General features: G+C 45.6%; 1 protein-coding gene across 7 annotated transcripts in view; it reads right to left on the reverse strand.

Moving 5' to 3' along the window:
* The window catches only part of TBL1X (transducin beta like 1 X-linked), a 251,124-nt gene extending 232,779 nt beyond the window's left edge, over window positions 1–18,345 (reverse strand). For 4 of the 7 annotated variants that reach the window (XM_037986323.2, XM_007990989.3, XM_073013882.1 and 1 more), the window contains exon 1: window positions 17,954–18,345. The gene's annotated coding sequence lies outside the window, so the exon portion shown is untranslated. Of the gene's footprint in view, window positions 1–2,262; window positions 2,282–17,953 lie in introns of those variants that run through there. The other 3 variants (XM_037986329.2, XM_037986327.2, XM_073013881.1) reach the window with 2 other exon arrangements.
* Between the last annotated feature and the right edge of the window lie 525 nt (window positions 18,346–18,870).

Here is an 18,870-nt window from a genome sequence, read left to right on the forward strand (position 1 = left end):
GGAGTCCATTCGGATGAAGACCCAAGACTACCTATTAGCATATGGACAGCTGAAAGTGCTAGAAACACATCTATAATGTTGCACTCCAGACTGAATCCCCTGCCAGAGGGGAAGGAAGGGAGAACTCCACACTGCTTGGGTTCTTTGAAATTCACATAGATGCAGTATCACCTGGGTGGGGGTGGGAGGGATGCACTTAGCGGCCGGCAAAAAGACTTCAAAGAGACCTGCACAGGAGTTTGTTAAGAGCACAGATCAGGGCTTGTTGGAGGGTGGAAAGCAGAGCCCGGCAAGCTGCAGGGGGAGGGAGGAAAAAGCCCAACCAGGCGAGAAGATGGGAGGAGGGTCAGCTCTTGTTGGGGGGAGTTAGGTAAAGACGACAGGTAAATGTGGGCACTGGTTCTTCAGGGAACAGACACGGATGAACATGACCACCAGATCAAAGCCAAGGGGCACTCGCGGTTTCTCCATCTACACAGTCATTTCATTGTTCATTTGTAAATGAATACTTCTGAAGGGTTTGAAAGTCACTTTTTTCTTCTAAACTGAGCTCCAAAGTCTTGTTGGTCTTTTTGCTTCAGAAAAAAATCCCTATTTCCATGGAATGTATGAAAACTAAAAGATGCTTGTATTGCTTTCAAAGCCCCATGGGATTTTTATTCCTTCAACTTCATTACATCTTCATAGAGGATGTAAATACCTCATTTACAACTACCACCAGGTGCAAAGCTTCTAAGGCAGGGTTTCTTAATTTCTGCAATGCTTTTGGGGCTGGAGGACTCTCTTGAAAGAGGAAGGACCTAGCACTGCAGGAGGCTATCCCTGGCCTCCACCCACTAGATGCCAAGAGTACACTTTCCTCATTTATAACAACCAAAACTGTTCCCTGGGAGCAAAACTGTAACTGCCTGAGGGGTTCTTCCTGCCGGCTGCATGAAGAACATGGCATTTTAGTAGAGAAATAGTTTAACAGACACAAGGCCAGCCACACCACATGGGAGATGGAATAACTAAGGGAAAGGCAATAATTAAGGGAAATGAATAATTAAAAGAAAGGTAAGATGCGGGGTGGGTTAGCTCAGATCTCTTTCACTGTCATCATTCTCTCACTGATACAACTTTTGCAAAGGTGGTTTCAATCCTCCCTCTGGCTTTCATACATCTTATCTTAAGGTGCTGGCTATAGAGATAGAAAAAGGGTGACGATCACTCTGGCTTCTTCCTGCTGACAGGGTGCACAGTTGCAGGGGCTGGTCCCAGGGGAATAGGAGTGCACTCACCACTTTGCAGCTACCTGCATGTACTCACAGGTGTATGACAAAGATGTTAATGTTCTTACTCACAGTTCTAGTACAACACTTAAGTCAACAGTAGACTATAGGTTGTTAGAAAGAGAGACTGGGATAAACAGGAAAGAGTAAATTTAAATATACTGTCCCATATCTTTTTAGTCAGTGTCCAAGTCTTAAGACTAGATCAGTTAAACAGCTGTTTCCCATATCAGGAGGTGGCACTGTAGATAGGCTAAGCCTCTGTAAGAGGCATTTCCACAGACACGGAAGAAAAACAAAGATTAACATTGGGCACAATTTATCCAGACATTAGACTCAAAACATCTCTAGTTACAGAGGAGGAAGGTGGTGGCAATCTGACATGTTTTTCTCTTATAATAAGCTTCAGCTTGTAGGACCTCAGGAAAGAGGTAGTACAATTATTAAGGCCAAGTTAGAAATGAAAGAAAAATTTGAAAGCATTAGTTTGGGGACTTGTAGTCCAGAAAGAATTTGGGATTCAGTCCAAATGACAGAAAATAATAAAAATTCAAAAATAGTGAACAAGACTAGATTCTAACTACAGGTGTTCTATAGTTTTTTTCTGAAACATAATTTATCCTTCCAGTCCCTATTTTTACTAAAGACAAATCACATTAGGACTAATTTATGTGCAAAAATAAGTTCTATTCTTACTATACTTGGCCCAAGTGTTTGCATAAAGTCAGCAGGAACAATCATTTGCCACATAGGCTCCTTTCTAAAATTGGCTTTGCTGCAACTTTACACCCTAAGAAATCTCAGATTAGACTTCAAAGCATTTAGCCCAGCCACAGATTTATCTGTGCTTGCAACTACTTCTATTAATTGGGTGAATGCCTCACCTCAAGAGCTCAAGATAATTTGGGGTTCCCTGACCTGTCAGAAAGTGACATTCTTTACTCAGGAACCTGTCCAGGGACTGTGTAGACAAGGTATGAGGCCAGCTTACCCAAAGAGCTTTTATTGGCTCTGTAAGTCAACTTTGAGTCCTTAAAGCAATCTGAAAGTCTGCCATTCCAATCAAAGCTTTGGTAAAATAACCAGTGTCTCCAATTGTGTCCTGCTACAAAAGACAACAGATTTGTATTTAACAAATAACTATAACATCATACATTAAGTATACTTGCAAACAGTTTTCAAATTCTAGAGAAATCAGGTAGAGAGAGAAATGTGCTTCAGATTTTGTTCACAAGAGCATACTTTATCCAATTGTTAAAAGCTATAAATAGCTCAAAAGAAAAAAAGGTTTTCTGGACTCTGAAAAACAAAAGAATTAGCAATGTTTCAAATGAAAAGCCATAAAAAGATTATTTTGGTCTTCCATTAGTTCAGTCCATGTAATTAACTCCTGTTCTGCTGGATATCCATGAACACATTAGCTCTTAATGGGAGCCTTGGACGTTTTTCCTGTATTTTAAAGTCACAAACTCCAAAGTTATCAGAAAACTGTCACAGTCCTATAGCTGATTATAAAACCACCTTGAAAATAACCAAAGTAAAACAATTGTGCATGACAAAAGTTTCAGAACAGCCACAGTTAAGGTCTGGTCATCTCTGTGGCATACAATAATTTAACATAACAATCATAATTATTACTGATAACATATACTAAGACATATCAGAATTATAGGAAATCTTATACAATTCTGAAACACATACTAGCAACACATTCCTACAAATACAGTCCACAGAAAGTCAAACACTATTGCATACCTGACAATGCTTACTGTTATAGTTTTAATACATCAAATAAGCCAAATATGTCTCTTCTGGACTTTAGAGAATTTAATATCTGGAAGGTTAACCAGATTAAAAAGGGGGGGGGCTTAATTTAGATTTTGACTTTGGGAAGGTTTGTCAAATATCAAAGGTTTAAACACTTGATACTACAAAATAAAATCCCAGGTTACTAGAAGCCATTTATTTAGCCATAATAACTCAAGAATTTTTAAAAGGCAAAAATCTTCACTCACTGATAGAGGGGAAACTCAACTTTGCAAACAGGACAAAATAAAGACAGCATGAGGCTCCTCTCTCCTCGTTTTTCTGTCATTCATTCAAAAGTCAAAACAAAAAATATTCAACCTACAGAAAAACTAAATAATCCCCTTCGAATCTTAGCCAACTTGCTCATACCCACAGAACTTCCTTTACAAGATTAATCCTTTACAAACCTTTTCAACTTGCTTCAACTTTGTTTTGTCCCATCACTCTTTTAAGATGATCCTTAAAATCCTCTGAACCAGATAAAATTATATTCCCTTTTACAAAAACCGTATTTCCATGCCTTCTTACAGCCTCCCACAAGACACATTGTACTTTCCCGCCAGGTGCGGTGGTTCATGCCTATAATCCCAGCACTTTGCAAGGCCGAGGCAGGTGGATCACCTGAGGTCAGGAGTTTGAGATCAGCCTGACCAACATGGAGAAACCCCATCTCTACTAAAAATACAAAATTAGCTGGGAGTGGTGGCGCATGCCTGTAATCCCAGCTACGCGGGGGGAGGCCGAAGCAGGAGAATCACTTGAACCCGGGAGGCAGAGGTTGTGGTGAGCCGAGATCATACCATTGCACTCCAGCCTCGGCAACGAGAGCGAAACTCCATCTCAAACACACACACACACACACACGCACGCACGCACGCACACATTCTACTTTCCTTCTACACCTTGCATGTAAAACTCTTTCTCCAGTAGTCTCAAATATACATGTTACAATCTTAACTTTCAGCAACTTTTATTTTTGGTGAAAAACCTGGTAAATAAGCAATTTTAACCACGTATAAAACTGCAGAACCCATGATTCTTCCCAGCCTAGCCAGAGACGGCTAACTCCATGTGTCCCCAGGCCTTACCTAGAATCTAATGGCTGTAAGACAGACAAGTCAAACAATTATTAAAAGTCACAGAAGCAGTTTATGACCTTAAAACATCCAGCAAAGAGTATGTGACCTGCCTAATTTAGACAAAATGTGTGAACTTTGAAGACATTTTTATTTTACTTTACAAATAATCTTTAAACTGTCTTTATTTTTGAAAGATCAGAGTCATGTGATGTAAAGCCATTGAAGTTTCCATTTTCTGACAATGTTTAAGTGCTTATTTTTCTTTAAGCCAATTTTATTTCATTTTTGAGACAGAGTCTCACTCAGTTGCCCAGACTGGAGTGCAGTGGTGTGATCTCAGCTTACTGCAACCTCCGCCTCTCAGGTTCAAGCGATTCTCTTGCCTCAGCCTCCTGAGTAGCTGGGATTACAGGCGCATACCACTACACTCGGCTAATTTTTGTATTTTTAGTAGAGATGGGGTTTCACCTTGTTGGTCAGGCTGGTCTCGAACTCCTGACCTCGCCTTGGCCTCCCAAAGTCCTGGGATTATAGGCATGAACCACCGCACCTGGCCTAAGTCAATTACTTAGAGCTGTTTTATATAAACACTACATAACAGAGACGAATACACAGACAGAAATGAAGAATCAAGACAGAAGTCCATTGACAGAAGCATTTAGAGGGAGAACAGGGGCTTTAAAACAGTATCTGTACATATATCAGCTTTAATTAAGTCGATTTCTAACTACAGAGCTCTGAAAAGAAAAATCATTTTAGGATCTCTTTTTACTGGATTTCAGCCAGGATATTTCTGGCTTTTGAACCTTTTACTAAAGGGAACTTTCTATGTGAAATCGATAAGCCTTAACTAAGGGGATGGATTAACCATGAACGCAAGAGGTATCTCCAAAGAGCTGGTAAGCAATTTTTAAAAGATCTAGAATCTCCCCAAAGGTAGTTCGGCGAAAAGAAAATTTTTAAAACCTGAAAAGATATCTCAAAAGGCCAATCTTAGGTTCTACAACAGTGATGTTATCTGCAGGAGTAACTGGGAATTTGCGTATCTGACAATCTGGCAATGGTTCACGTCTTTGCCTTAACAGGAATCAGGTTCCTCTCCTCCCCTATCCTGATGGCCTCCCATTAGCATCAGGGGGCAAGTTTGGGGGCAAGTTTTGAGTTTGGGACAAGGCCTGTTATCATTTAAACTGCAGCCTAAAAGTCCTCCAAAGTTCACCTGGCCCAATAGCAGAGGAATATTACGGGAAAGGCGAGATGGGGAATGGGTTAGCTTAACTTACTGCTATAATTTTCTCACTGATAAAATTTTTGCAAAGGCGGTTTCAAAACTACCTTGGTTTGAGGACCGTAGAGTAGAGGTAGATCCTGGGAAAACATCCAGCTTCCCTCCAAGCCTGAGGCTCACAGGCTGGTGCTTTCAAGATGAAAGACAGGGGAAGCAGAAGGGAGTGTGTGCCCTGGGATCCTGTGCTCAGCTCTCCAGGGACTTAGGCCACCTTTCTACAGGTAGCTCTTTTTTCCCACCTCCTTTACTATCTCCCACTGTTAACACGCAAACAATGAGCTCCTCCTGTATGCCAGATTCCCAGCTAATTACTTCCTACAGGGTTTCACATTTAGAGCCTGCAACAAGTCCATGGTTATCCTGATTTTACAGATGAGGAAACTGAGGCACAATGATTGTTATACTACTATACTTGCCGTCTTTCCCCTTTCCCCACCTTCCTCTCCTGGGGAGGAAGCAGGGGAAGGCAAAGTCACTAAATCAGGTCTCACCATCCGGGAAGTTCAACCAAGCACAGAGATACTCATTCTTGGAAACACAACTCTAAAATATCCACAAAAGGGGAATCTATAGAGACAGGAAGGATATTTGTGGTGGCCCGTGGCTGGGAGGTGGGAGTAGAAATGGGTGACAATCAAGCAGGAGTGATATTATTGGGAATTGAAAATGTTCTAAAACTGGATCATGGTGATGTCTATACAACCCAGTAAATTTACTAAAAATCACTGAATGATACACCTCAAAGAGGTGACTTCTATGGCATGTCATTTATACCTCAATAACAATGTTTAAGAAAACTGACTTAATTTTAAGGCAGACTCAAGAGTTCTAAGTTAAATGACATATCACTGCAAGCTGACATCTTGGCAGGCCAAGGGCAGACATTTATGGCAAAGCCAAATGGAACAAAGTAACACAGAGCTTGCAAAGGGGATGAGTGCCCAACCTGAATACACAACATATCTAAGTCAACTCCAGGAGATACAGAAAGCCAAACACCAGCAACTGCCCAACCCAGTGGTGTGGACCCAAAGAATTTCCACTCCAATGAACATCTGGGCCACCAGAAACCCATACAGAAAAATATATTTGTCCAAATACAGAACACTGAATGGAAAAGCAAACAAAACAGGAAATTAGAGAAGGTTGAACATTTACTTTTAGATAGCAAACTACGAATCCAGCCCAAACTTCTCTCACAGCAAACGCCATGCAGAAAAATGGGATTAATGATCCCCAGGCTTGGTCCTCTGTTGTGCCAGACACATACTATAAAGGAAAGAAAATTCAAAAAGGACAACATCCTCTGTGTTTTTATTATGCTTAAAAAAGAACTGGGAAATAATGGAAACATACAATATCTTGTTTCAACTAACTTTTCTAAAAACATGTCCAGGATATTCAAAAAATTACAAAACGTAACTAGAAACTATCTAACTACTGGGTGGATATGAACAGTACTGACTGAGATAAAAATGAAATGTTTCCATGAGCTAATCTTATTCTATATTTAGTCTGAGTACACTAACATAATTAACTAAGGTTATATAATTTTGCTAACTTCAAATTTTCAATTATAAAGCTTCACATACAATTATCTGAACTAAAATTGATTTGCTTTTTATTTTTGTAGAAAGATGAAAACGGCTAATTTTAATAATCCTATCTTCCTAATAAGAAGTTACTGCCTTCATTGATATAAATTATGTAGATGGTGCTTCAACAATGCTCTAAAGTTTGTTTTCATAGTCTCTTTCAAGGTTAGTTTACTCATGTCTAGTTTACTCCCATGTCCCAGGGGCTTTTACCATTTGGCCTTCCCATTCCCCTACATACCTCTGTGCCTCAAACTCCCAGAAACTAAACCTAGACAGCTGCCCCTCAAAAGCACAGAAAGTGTGCACTTAGGAAATAAAGTCAACTCTGGTGCAGGCTTCAGAGGTCAGCCCACTTAGGGTCATTCTCTGATATACACTTCTGAGATACTGTATAGGGTGATTTGGGTGGCAAATAAGCAAGTGAATAATTAAGAGTGCCATCACTCAACAACGAAAACAGGAGAGGATTCCAGTTCACAGCTGAAGCAATTCAGTGGTTTCTCACCGACCTGCTTCCAATATGAAATCAAGACCAGTTTAAGGCTCAAAGCATCTGGCTAAAAGCAAAATACATTCTGCCATCTCTTTCCTCTTACAGGGGTTGGGCTGTGGAGTCAGTTAAGGTATATTCCCAAATATACTCTGCATCTGCTTTATAGTTCATTATAACTAAATTTTTTACTGGGGTCTAAATGCATTGGTCTCCGGAGAGTGGAGACAGGTGCATCAATCTAGACAGTAAAAGATTCTACTTCCTGTTTCTCCTCTCTTCACAGTGAGCGCCTTCTGAGTATTACTATAAAGAGAAGCAACAGGTTTTTTAAAAAGTGGACATAAATATTTCAGTTTATCAAAGGACAAATGGAGGTCTACATAGATTCTGATAAGCATTAATCGTGGTCGGCATTAGGTATCCTGTTGGTACACAGAAATCCACAAGTACTGCTCCTGGCAAGCTTTTCAACGCACTGCACAAGTGTATGAGCATCATTTCATATAACAAAGTTATGTTGTGAATTCAGTATTCACAAAGGAGAAAATAGATGCAAACACCAAAAATTACACACAAAAACTAAAGCTGACATGTCAATTCTCTCGAGTTAAACAAACTAAAAACTGGTCTGGAAACCCAGAACTACTTGAGGTTGGCATTTCATCTCATGAAAACCATCAGCCATTCTAAGCAAATGAGCTCAGCCAGAAGACCTTAAATTTAGAGATGATTCCTATTTGTCACCTCCACAGCCCACAATGTGGTCTGAGTTGTGAATATAATTTTTATGTTTATTCACTCTGTAAACACCAGTAGTGTAGCAGCAACTCAGAAGAAAAAAAAAAAAAAAAAAAAAAACTAATGAGGCCAGGCGTGGTGGCTCATGCCTGTAACTCCAGCACTTTGGGAGGCCAAGGCAGGCAGATCACTTGAGGTCAGGAGTTCGAAACCAGCATGGCCAACAAGGTGAAACCCCATCTCTACTAAAAATACAAAAATTAGCCAGGCGTGGTAATGGTGGGCACCTGTAATCCCAGCTACTTGGGATGCTGAGGCAGGAGAATTGCTTGAACCTGGGAGGCAGACGTTGCAGTGAGCCAAGATCGTACCACTGCACTCCAGCCTGGGCGACAGAGCCACACTCCACCTCAAAAAACAAAACAAAACAAAAAACTATGAGAAATGCAAAAACCAAAACACTTAATAACCATGATAGATGAAATATGTATCAAAAACAAAGACAAAAACAGCCGGGCGCGGTGGCTCACGCCTGTAATCCCCAGCACTTTGGGAGGCCAAGGTGGGTGGATCACCTGAGGTCAGGAGTTCGAGACCAGCCTGGCCAACATGGCAAAACCCCGTCTCTACTAAAAATACAAAACTTAGCCAGGTGTAGTGGCAGGTGCCTGTAATCCCAGCAACTTGGGAGTCTGAGGCAGGAGAATCGCTTGAACCCAGGAGGTGGAGGTTGCAGTGAGCTGAGATCATGCCACTGCACTCTAGCCTGGGTGACAGAGTGAGACTACTCCGTCTCAAAAAAACAAACAACCAGATTTAAAGATTTAAAGCACCCTAGGACTTTTATCACAACTCAATTCCGGTACAATCTCATGTTGATGTCTTTGAAATTCTGAACAATTTCTGCAGCAAAACGCCTAATTCTCCAGAGCCCTGAGGGCATCCGTCTGATGAAATCGGCTGATTTATAAACAGAATTCAGTGATTATTAAAACACTGCAGTCATAAAATGCTTAAAAAGCATAGCATTGTTCCAAGGTTTCCTCATGCACCTGCAAACGAGGTACTGTCATCTAGTTCCGAAACATGGGTATTTTTTCAGCTTTAAAAACAACACACAAAATACAATAATAGATCCAGTATGTGCATGGTTCCCCGTCATTGCATATTCTTTCTTCCCTAAGCCAAATCACTAATATCTGTACCTCTGGAGCAATGTCCAATCCTTAAGCTGGTGGATCTTAAAGTTACTTAATGCACATACATGTGCGTGCAAGCGCACACATACCTTAGTAACTGAAGCCAGAGGAAACGGGAGTACAACTGTGTCCTGCCTGCATGCAGGGACGTTAGTATCACCCCTCTTCCAGCCTTTGGGGACCTACATCATAAATGTTTTTTTTTCATCATATATCCTTTTCAGTAAAAAAGTTTTCAGAAGGTACTCCTAACTCATGTAATTTATTTATTAAATATATAAAATACTCAAGTAACATGCATTTCATGGACAAGAAATATATTTTTTACAAGTATTAGTGATTTTTTTAATGGACATTTTCATAATTTCTTCCTGAATCCCAGTAAATCTTGCTGTGCACCTGCCAGAGGGCATGAAACTCACTAAGACCCTTTTGGGAATTAAAATCTGAAACAAAGTCATTTCTGTCCCCTGTCCCTCCCCTGAATTTAGAGACTACTGGCTTAAAGGAATTACACTCAGTCCCATAAAAATAATCACAGCATCCTGTGACATGTAATATCCACAAGCATCTCTCCTTGTTCTCATCTGGTCTACAATAATTTCTGTCATGTACTGGACAGGGAAGATCATTCATTCTTATTTTCATGAACTTCGGAACTGAGTGCATCTCAAAAGTTAGGCTTTTTGAAGTATCCTAAGACAGATCCTTGGAAATGGCTGAAGCTGACATAGAACTACCATGTCTTGAAAATGCAAGCTGAAACTGACATTTCCTTCATAATCGAATTGGGAATTAAACCAAACCCCCTTCAAAGGTGGGGGACAAAACTGTCCCAAGTGAGAAGCATTAGTTGGCTACAACATTCCAGAGCTCAACGTTGAAAATACTGTTCCAATAAGCAAGCATCTTCTCTACCTTCAGGTCTAAAGCTTCCCCTTCTCCTGAACCCAGCGCCTGTCATGCCCCATCTCAATCTCTCTGATCCCATCGGCCAAGAACAAACCTAGACAAGAAAAGGAAACAGTATCCGACTTGCTCTGAACAGGGTCCTCCAGACTGTCCTGCTATTGTCAGAAGTTGGCAATTGCTGTTTTCAAGTTTATAGTTTTGAATTCTTGAGTTTTTATCAATATGGAGCTGGCATTACAGTTGTGTAGGATTCAAATGCTTGATAAGATTCTGTTGAAAAAAGAACTGAAGGCAAGGACACAAGGTTATTCCATTCCCCAAATGAACCAAATGGCAGGGACATTTCCTATTCAGGGACACCAACTCCCTATGCTTTTGGGAAATACAACCTGAAACTGTGAAGCCACCTGGACTTTTATAGCAGCTGGGAATTACCTTTGCATATTGGCACTACCGATTTTTACATGGCAGACTTTGGCGACAGTTCTCCACTCAACTTCATTTCTCATCTTTACATAGATGACAAGATAACAGGGATAACTGAAGGAGCACAAGCGTCCAGGTTGAGACAGAATTACCCACAGTGCACTAGAAACTGAAATCATGACTCAGTCCTGCTGAATTTTCCTCCAGCTCTGAAAATGATTTTTTTTTTTTTTTTTTGAGATGGAGTCTCCCTCTGTCGCCCAGGTTGGAGTGCAGTGGCGCAATTTCGGCTCACTGGAAGCTCCACATCCCAGGTTCACGCCATTCTCCTGCCTCAGCCTCCCGAGTAGCTGGGACTATAGGCGCCCACCACCATGCCTGGCTAATTTTTTGTATTTTCAGTAGAGACGGGGTTTCACCATGTTAGCCAGGATGGTCTCGATCTCCTGACCTTGTGATCTGCCCTCCTCAGCCTCCCAAAGTGCTGGAATTACAGGCGTGAGCCACCATTCCCAGCCTCTTAAAATGATTTTATGTGGTCTTGCCATATTAAAGTATACGTTGGCCAGGAACGGTAGCTCACAACTGTAATCACAGCACTCTGGGAGGCCAATGCAGGAAGATTATTTGAGTCCAGGTGCTCGAGACCCTCCTGGGCAACACAGCAAGACTCTATCTCTAGAAAAAAATTGAAAATTTAAAAAAAAAAAAAGAAAAAAAAAAGCTGGGCATGCTGACCTGTGCCTGTAGGCCCAGCTACTTGGGAGGCTAAGGCAGAAGCAACACTTCAGCCCAGAAAGCCGAGGCTGCAGTGAGCTATAATCAGGGCAACAGAGCAAGACCCCATCTCTAAAGATAAATAAATAATTTGTTATTACTGATTTAAGAAATAAAATGGCATCGTGTACAATGAGCTTCTTTTTGTCCAAATTCCCATCTATCAGGAAATTCAGACAAGCAGAAACGCTTGCAGCACTGAACAATACTGCACGTTCACATGCACTCTAACGCCTAACAACAGGCAGGTCCCTAATTGCAATGAGTCAAGCTTCCCTAAAGGGGACACATGCCCTTCTCTTCTTGCTCCGACATGATGGTGCTGGGGATGCAATTTCAACAGACCTGAAGGAAGGTTTCGGCGTCTTGGAGAGCTGGCTGGGAAGGTTACCGGGCAAGAGAGAGCCTCGCCTCCTCCCTACTCCCGTATTCTAGCCTGGGCAGGTGTTCAGAAAGGAAAGAGCCCTGTGCAGGCTATCTGGGGTCATAATCTCCGTTCCAGGCTCAAGGGAAACAAGCAGAGAAAACTCTCATGTTTTCTTTAAAGCATTCCGGCTACATCCACCACGATAGGAAAAATGACAAGAATTCAAGGCAGACACCCAGGTCAAGAATAAACACTGTGAGTTTTGCCGTGAGCGTTGTTTGTGCTTCTTTCACAGGATCTCCTGGGACTGGAGAACCCCCACACTCCCAGGAATCACTCAGAGGCACCCAGTAGCACACAGCGCCTTCTGACTCGCTGTGGGTTTCTCAACGAAAATGCGCAACTCACTTATCAATGTTTACCAAAATACTGCTTATTTTAATCATGGGAAAACTGATACTCTAGGCACGGGTCATAAACAACTGTCACTTTATCCCAATGTTTAGTTAACATAAAACCATCATCCTTAACCAGTCTGAAAAAAACATGGCCTCCCAGACCTTGAAGCAGGGTCCATCTTCCAAACCAAATCTTTACACCTGGGAGGGAGGAGAAGGCTTGAGGCCACTCAACCAGCCCTTTAACTCTACATGGTAGAACATGCACAGGTTCTGTGACTTCACACAACCAGGCAGACCACCTCAGGCAGGACAAAAGTCACCAAAATGCCAGGACAAAGATTATATTAGAAAACACGCCACTTCATGAGGTCACAGAAAGCGACATTATGGCCCAAAGTAAAATACAGGTTAGCAGCTCCATAGAACCACAGATGTAGGAATTCATTTTTTTATTTCTATAACAAATGCAAAAACAACTTGATATTTTTAGCCTATTTTATATTTACGTGATTAACCCATTGGGAAAACGGCAAAGGTTCTTAATGAACATGTATCCTGTTTTTAAACTAAAGCCATGACTATAACCTCCCAATACATTTTACATATGAAGTACCTTTTGGTAGGAATGTGCAATAAAGGTGAGGGTAACATCCTCTAAAAGGACATCAGAGTCCAGGCGTGGTTGCTCACACCTGTAATTCCAGCACTTTGGGAGGCTGAGGCAGCTGGATCATCTGAGGTCAGGAGTTCAAGACCAGCCTGACCAACATGGTGAAACCCCACCTCTACTAAAAATACAAAATTAGCCGGGAGTGGTGGTGCATGCCTGTGATCCCAGGTATTTGGGAGGCTGAGGCAGGAGAATTGCTTGATCCTGGAAAGTGGAAGTTGCAGTGAGCAGAGATCATGCCACTGCACTCCAGCCTAGGCAACAAGAACGAAACTCCATCTCAAAATAACAAAAACAAAAACACGACATTAGAAGATGTCCCATCTAAACCAATGAGGCAGTAAGAACTAACTGGCATAGAACAAAGAGCAAACAGGCCGAGCGCGTTGGCTTACACCTGTAATCCCAGCCCTTTGGGAGGTTGAGCAGGTGGGTCACCTGACGTCAGGAGTTCAAGACCAGCCTGACCAACGTGGTGAAACCCCGTCTCTACTAAAAATACAAAAAAATTAGCTGGGCGTGGTAGCACGTGCCTCTAATCCCAGCTTCTCCGGAGGCTGAAGAGGAGAATTGCTTGAGCTTGTGCACCGAGATCGCACCACTGGACTCCACCCTGGACGACATAGTGAGACTCCATCTCAAAATTAAAAAAAAGAAAAGAAAAAGGAGCATATAACTAAAAGAATATAATTGGATTGTTTGTAACGCAAAGAATAAGTGCTTGAGGGAATGGATACCCCCATTCTCCATGATGTGATTACACATTGCACGACTGTATCAAAATAGCTAATGTACCCCATAAATATATACACCTACATATCCAGAAAAATTTAAAAATTTAAAAAGGAGCAAAAGCTTTAGCAGCCTCAACAACACACCTGATTTTTTTCCACTGTGGTTTCTCAGATTAAGGCGCAAAGCTGTTCTTTTCCTTGCTTGTGATAACATCTACAGTGCAAAATGTGCTGTTCTAAGAAAAGCAGGTTGGCCAAAGCATACAAAGGCATGAAGTTCGTGTGTCATGAGAGAGAGGAGGCAAAGGTGGTGCTGGAAGAGCGGATGGATTCACCTAAGGCATTCCACCATGTGTTACATTCAGATGGGATCCCCAAGACTTCCAGAGCACAGCAGATGGGCAGGTGCCCCAGATTCGGGGAAGGGGGGGTGACTCTGGAGGAACTGTGGGAGACAGAGCCACGAACATCTCTCGGCTGAGATTGTTCTCTCTCTTATGATGGTGGTCACACGAATCTATGCGTGTGTCAAGACTCGTAATACACCCAAAAAGCCAAATTTAGTATATGGTAATTTAAATAATAAAATTATATAGATACAGCCCTAAAATGTAAGAGGGAAAAGGGAAAAAAGCAAGCAAACTACTAGACACCATCGTGACTGATGGTGATACCTTTCTAGACCCAATTCCCAACTTCAGAAAACAGGAAACTATAAGCACGTTAGGCTAGCTGGGCATGGTGGCTCATGCCTGTAAGCCCAGCACTTTGGGAGGCCAAGGAGGGAAGATCACCTGAGATCAGAAGTTCAAGCCCAGCCTGGCCAACATGGTGAAACCCCACCCCTACTAAAAACAAAAAAATCAGCCGGGTATGGTGGGTAGTCCCTGTAATCCCAGCTACTCAGGAGGCTGAGGCAGGAAAATCGCTTGAACCCGGTGGGGGGAGTGAGCCGAGATCCCACCACTGCACTCCAGCCTGGACTGTGAGAGAGACTTCGTCTCAAAAAAACACCAAACAAACAAACAAACAAAAAAGGCATGTTAGGCTCCAAGCATTATAATAATTCTATGTCCTTCGACGGAGTAAAGTGGCTCACACCTGTAATCGCAACACTTGGGGAGCCCTTTTCCTACTGACACTTGGAAGAGGGCCTCCACGAGGAAAACGCAGGTCCACACCCAGCTGGCTCAACCTGCTTGCTAATTTAACAGTTGCAGGAAGGGAAATGTCTCCAGACATTAGCAAATGCCCCCTTCAAAAGTGGGGGACAAAACTGTCCCAAGTGAGAAGCATTAGTTGGCTGCAACATTCCAGAGCTCAACGTTGAAAATACTGTTCCAATAAGCAAGCATCTTCTCTACCTTCATTTCTAAAGCTTCCCTTTCTCCTGAACCTGCCGCCTATCATGCCCCATCTCAATCTCTCTGATCCCATCGGCCAAGAACAAACCTACATAAGAAAAGGAAACAGTACCCGACTTCCTCTGAAAACTCAACATATTCTCTCTTCCATCTTAACTTTAAATTTGTTCAAATTCCATTTGCAACGGTTTCCAATTCACTTCTGCAACCTTCAGGCATGCAGTGGATTCTCCGTAAATATTGGATGGCGATGGCTGTGTGGGAGGCGGCCAGCTTGGGGGGCGCATCCATCTGAAGTCAGGCTCCCGGGGCCAGGCAGGCAGCAGCCCGGCGGACTCCTACAGGGCTGTCTTTCTCCCCTGGAGATCTGAAACGCCTCTCCTCAGCCTAGGCTCTCTTTGCCCTTTAGAAACGTGGACTTCTTCAGCCCCTTCCCACATCCAGCTTTGCTTTTGTTTCTGGTGGGTTTCATGTTTGCCAGTCTGGCCAGCATGATACATGTGTTCCAACCCCACAGAAAGTGAGGGCAGGAGTGGAGAGTGCAAGACCGGAGGGGAAAACTCGAGTCCAGTCTCCGGCTCACTAAAAATAGTTAAGGGGGAAAAAAGTTTATCTTTCTAACTCAAAAAAAAACAAACAAACAGTGTTTACAGTATATGCCTTTAGTGTTGCTTCCTGGTTGGAACTGATTTTTCAATGCATGTGGCAGTGAAAGATTAACAACTTCTCGGATGTAACATACTAGGTTTTTCTGTTTTTCCTAACGGAGGAAAAAAAGGCAAATCCAAGGCATCAGGAAAGCGGTGCGAGGATGGTTCTGCCTCGCCGGGCAGAGAAGCTGTGATGATCAGCTAAGCCAGGAGGCCCACAGGGCACTTCCTGCGGGGCAGAGCACCGGAATTTGGACGCCCTGCAGAAAACTGGGAGGGGGCCAGGCCCAGGTTCTAGCGGAGGTGTTCTCCTATCCAGCAGGAGTATATCGGAATATCTGAATTCCTGACACTTAGGACCTGCTGGAGATGGCCTCCCTGTGCAGGGACCATTTTCCCGCCTCTGTTCCTCACCTTAAAAGGTGAAAAAAAAATATTCTAACTAAGATGATGTTGTACAGAACCAGTGGTACTGATATAATTGATGGGAAAACTCCAGAAATTGAAACATTCACTTCTAAGTATGTCTACAATAAAGTTATTATTTTTGCAAACTCTTTCCTCCTTAAAACCACTGGCAGAGAGTAGTTCTCTGAGCCCAGTAAAGGGGCAAAATGCCTGGGTGGGGGAGCGAGGGTGGCAGCACTACACCACAAATCTCCATTTTTGCCCTACAGGTGTGTGTGTTCTATTAAGGGCTGGAATCGCCTTAAGGGCCGGTGATCCAGCGATGAAAAACTTTTGTTGTTTGTATTAGTTACCCAGCTTGGTGGCTTTCCACAAAAATCTGCAGCACATTTGAGACATGACTACCCTTTAAAATAAACGCGTCATACTGAACATTCTTCTGTATTTTATTTTTCCTAATCACATCTTTTCTAGGAAGGACTTGTAAACTTTTCATAAAATCCTCAAGTGCCACTTCCGACACCAAAGCCACTGCCTGGGACCTTAGCAGGGAGGTTGCCTTCCTTCCCCCTAGCCTTCCAGGTTAAACCAGGGACTTGGCGAATGTGTCAGGAGAGGAAAACATTCAGAAGGCAGATCAAGTCACACATGACAATGCAAAGCAGAAACAGTCGCAAATACAATAGAGGATAGGTTTTTGTTTCTTTTCAGGTTTTGCTCCAGAACATCACTGACTGGAAAATAAACGTCAGTCCCTACCTTTGTGGAACGTCCAACGCAGCTGGCTGGGGGAACACGAGGCCTTGCAGGGAGCGAGTCCCGGCCCCGGTCTGACTGAGCACAGGCGACGCACGTGAGGTCCAGGCCCTATCCCAGCGCAGGCGGGCCTCCAGCGACCCACAGTTGTCACATATCCGGCCAGCGCTGACTCCCGAAGGTGCACTCCCCATACCCCACTCCAAGCACCGGTCCCATCCTTAGGGAAGGTCCTCCTGGGTAGCAAGGCCGGGGCCCAGGATCTGCGAGACCCACCCCACCCGCCCCGCCAGAGCCCAGGAGCAGCAACAGGTCTGCGCTCTCTCCGGGCGGCGCTCTGCAGACCCTCGACCGGCCAGGGGTGTCCCCAGCCCAGCTGTGCGCTCGGGCCGGGGAGATGGGCGGAGGACTGGGGCTCCTGACTTCCTTGACAGTTTCTGCGCCTCAGAAACTGAGCAGACGCGGGGCCCGCGCCACCTCGCCCGCCGCTTGCCTCACTTCGTAAGGCTGCGCTTCCACCCGGGTCCGGGCGGGCCGTCCCGCGTCCCGGGGATGAATGGGGCTCCTCTCCCCAACAGCGGGGAAATCCCGCCACCGCCCTCCACCCCGGTGCCCCGAGCCCGCGGTGGCGCAGGTTTGCCCAGCAAGCCCCAAGATCGGCAGACAAAGGGGCACCAGAGGAAAAGCCGAGCGCTTCCATAAACTTACCGGCCACCTACCCCTCCCCAAAACAAAGGAGCCCCCCGCCGACCTCCGTCTCTCCCCCCAAGGCGCGCCGGCACTTTGGGGAGCGGCCACCTCGGGGTATTGTTCAGCCTCCTGGGAGCGCGCCGCACCCCAGTCCGAGCGCCGCGGGGACACTTGGCGACCTGCGCCTCCTGTAGTTCCAGGGGCGGGTGGAGCGTCCGGGCGCCCCGAGTCGCCGGCCAGACCCTGGAAGGTCAGCGCGGGAACCGCCTCCCCGCAGAAGTTTGCGGACCCCGCGCCCGGCCCGCCGAGCCCCGCGCACTCACCTCACCGCGAACAGCGCAACTTGTGGCGGCGCCGCGCGCCCGGCCGCGCTCCGAACCTCCCTCCGGCCGGCAGCCGAACCCCGGCCGTGCGGCGGCCGAAGAGGGCCCGGCGCCCCGGAGCAGCCGCGCGCCGCCCCCGGGCCGCCCCCGCCCCGCCGCCGCCGAGTCCCGGAGAGGGCGCGGGCGCTGGAAAGTTTCGGTGGCGAATGGCGGCCGGAGGGCGCTGCGGCGGCGGCGCGGCGGGGGCGCTGGCGACTCCTCGCTCCCGAGCGCGGAGTGGGGGCGCTGAGCCGGGCGCGGCGGCGGAGGCGGCGGCGGCGGCGGCGGGAGAGGGCGGAACAGCGGGAGGGACTGGCACGGGCAGTGACCTCCGCGGGGAGCGGTCGCGAGCGCACGGACCCCAACCGGGAGGACCGCCAGGGGTCCGCCCCCTCCGCCAGCCCCTCCCTCACGGCCGTGGGAGGGCACCCGGCGTCCCACCCGGCCCCGCCCCTGAGCCCCGGGGGAGCCGCGTCCAGAACCAGCCCCTCCCCCACGAGGATAGGGACTCCCGGCCCTGCCCCTCCCCCGCGGCTCCTAGAGGGGACCCGCGTCCCAACCCAGCCCCTGCCCCACGGTCGGGGGACCAGCGTCCCTACCAAGCCCGCCCCGCTCCCCAACGCCTAGGGTGGGTGAGGGGAACCCAAGCCTTTCCCGAGTTGCTCCGGTCCCGGTCCCTTCCCCGTGGCCTCCGTGGGATTGAGAGGACCCCAGGGCTACCCCCATCACATCCCAAACCCAGCCTTTCCACGACTGCCTCGAGGGGACGGGAACCTCGGCCACCCCCTCTGTTTCTGGGGGGCAGGGGAACCTCGGTCCCTGCTAAAGTGTTACCCTCCCCCACCCCAATAAGGAAGCCACCCAGCTGCCCCAAGAGA

The sequence above is a fragment of the Chlorocebus sabaeus genome, chromosome X (genome assembly GCF_047675955.1).
Source record: "Chlorocebus sabaeus isolate Y175 chromosome X, mChlSab1.0.hap1, whole genome shotgun sequence".
Classification (NCBI taxonomy): Eukaryota; Metazoa; Chordata; class Mammalia; order Primates; family Cercopithecidae; genus Chlorocebus; species Chlorocebus sabaeus.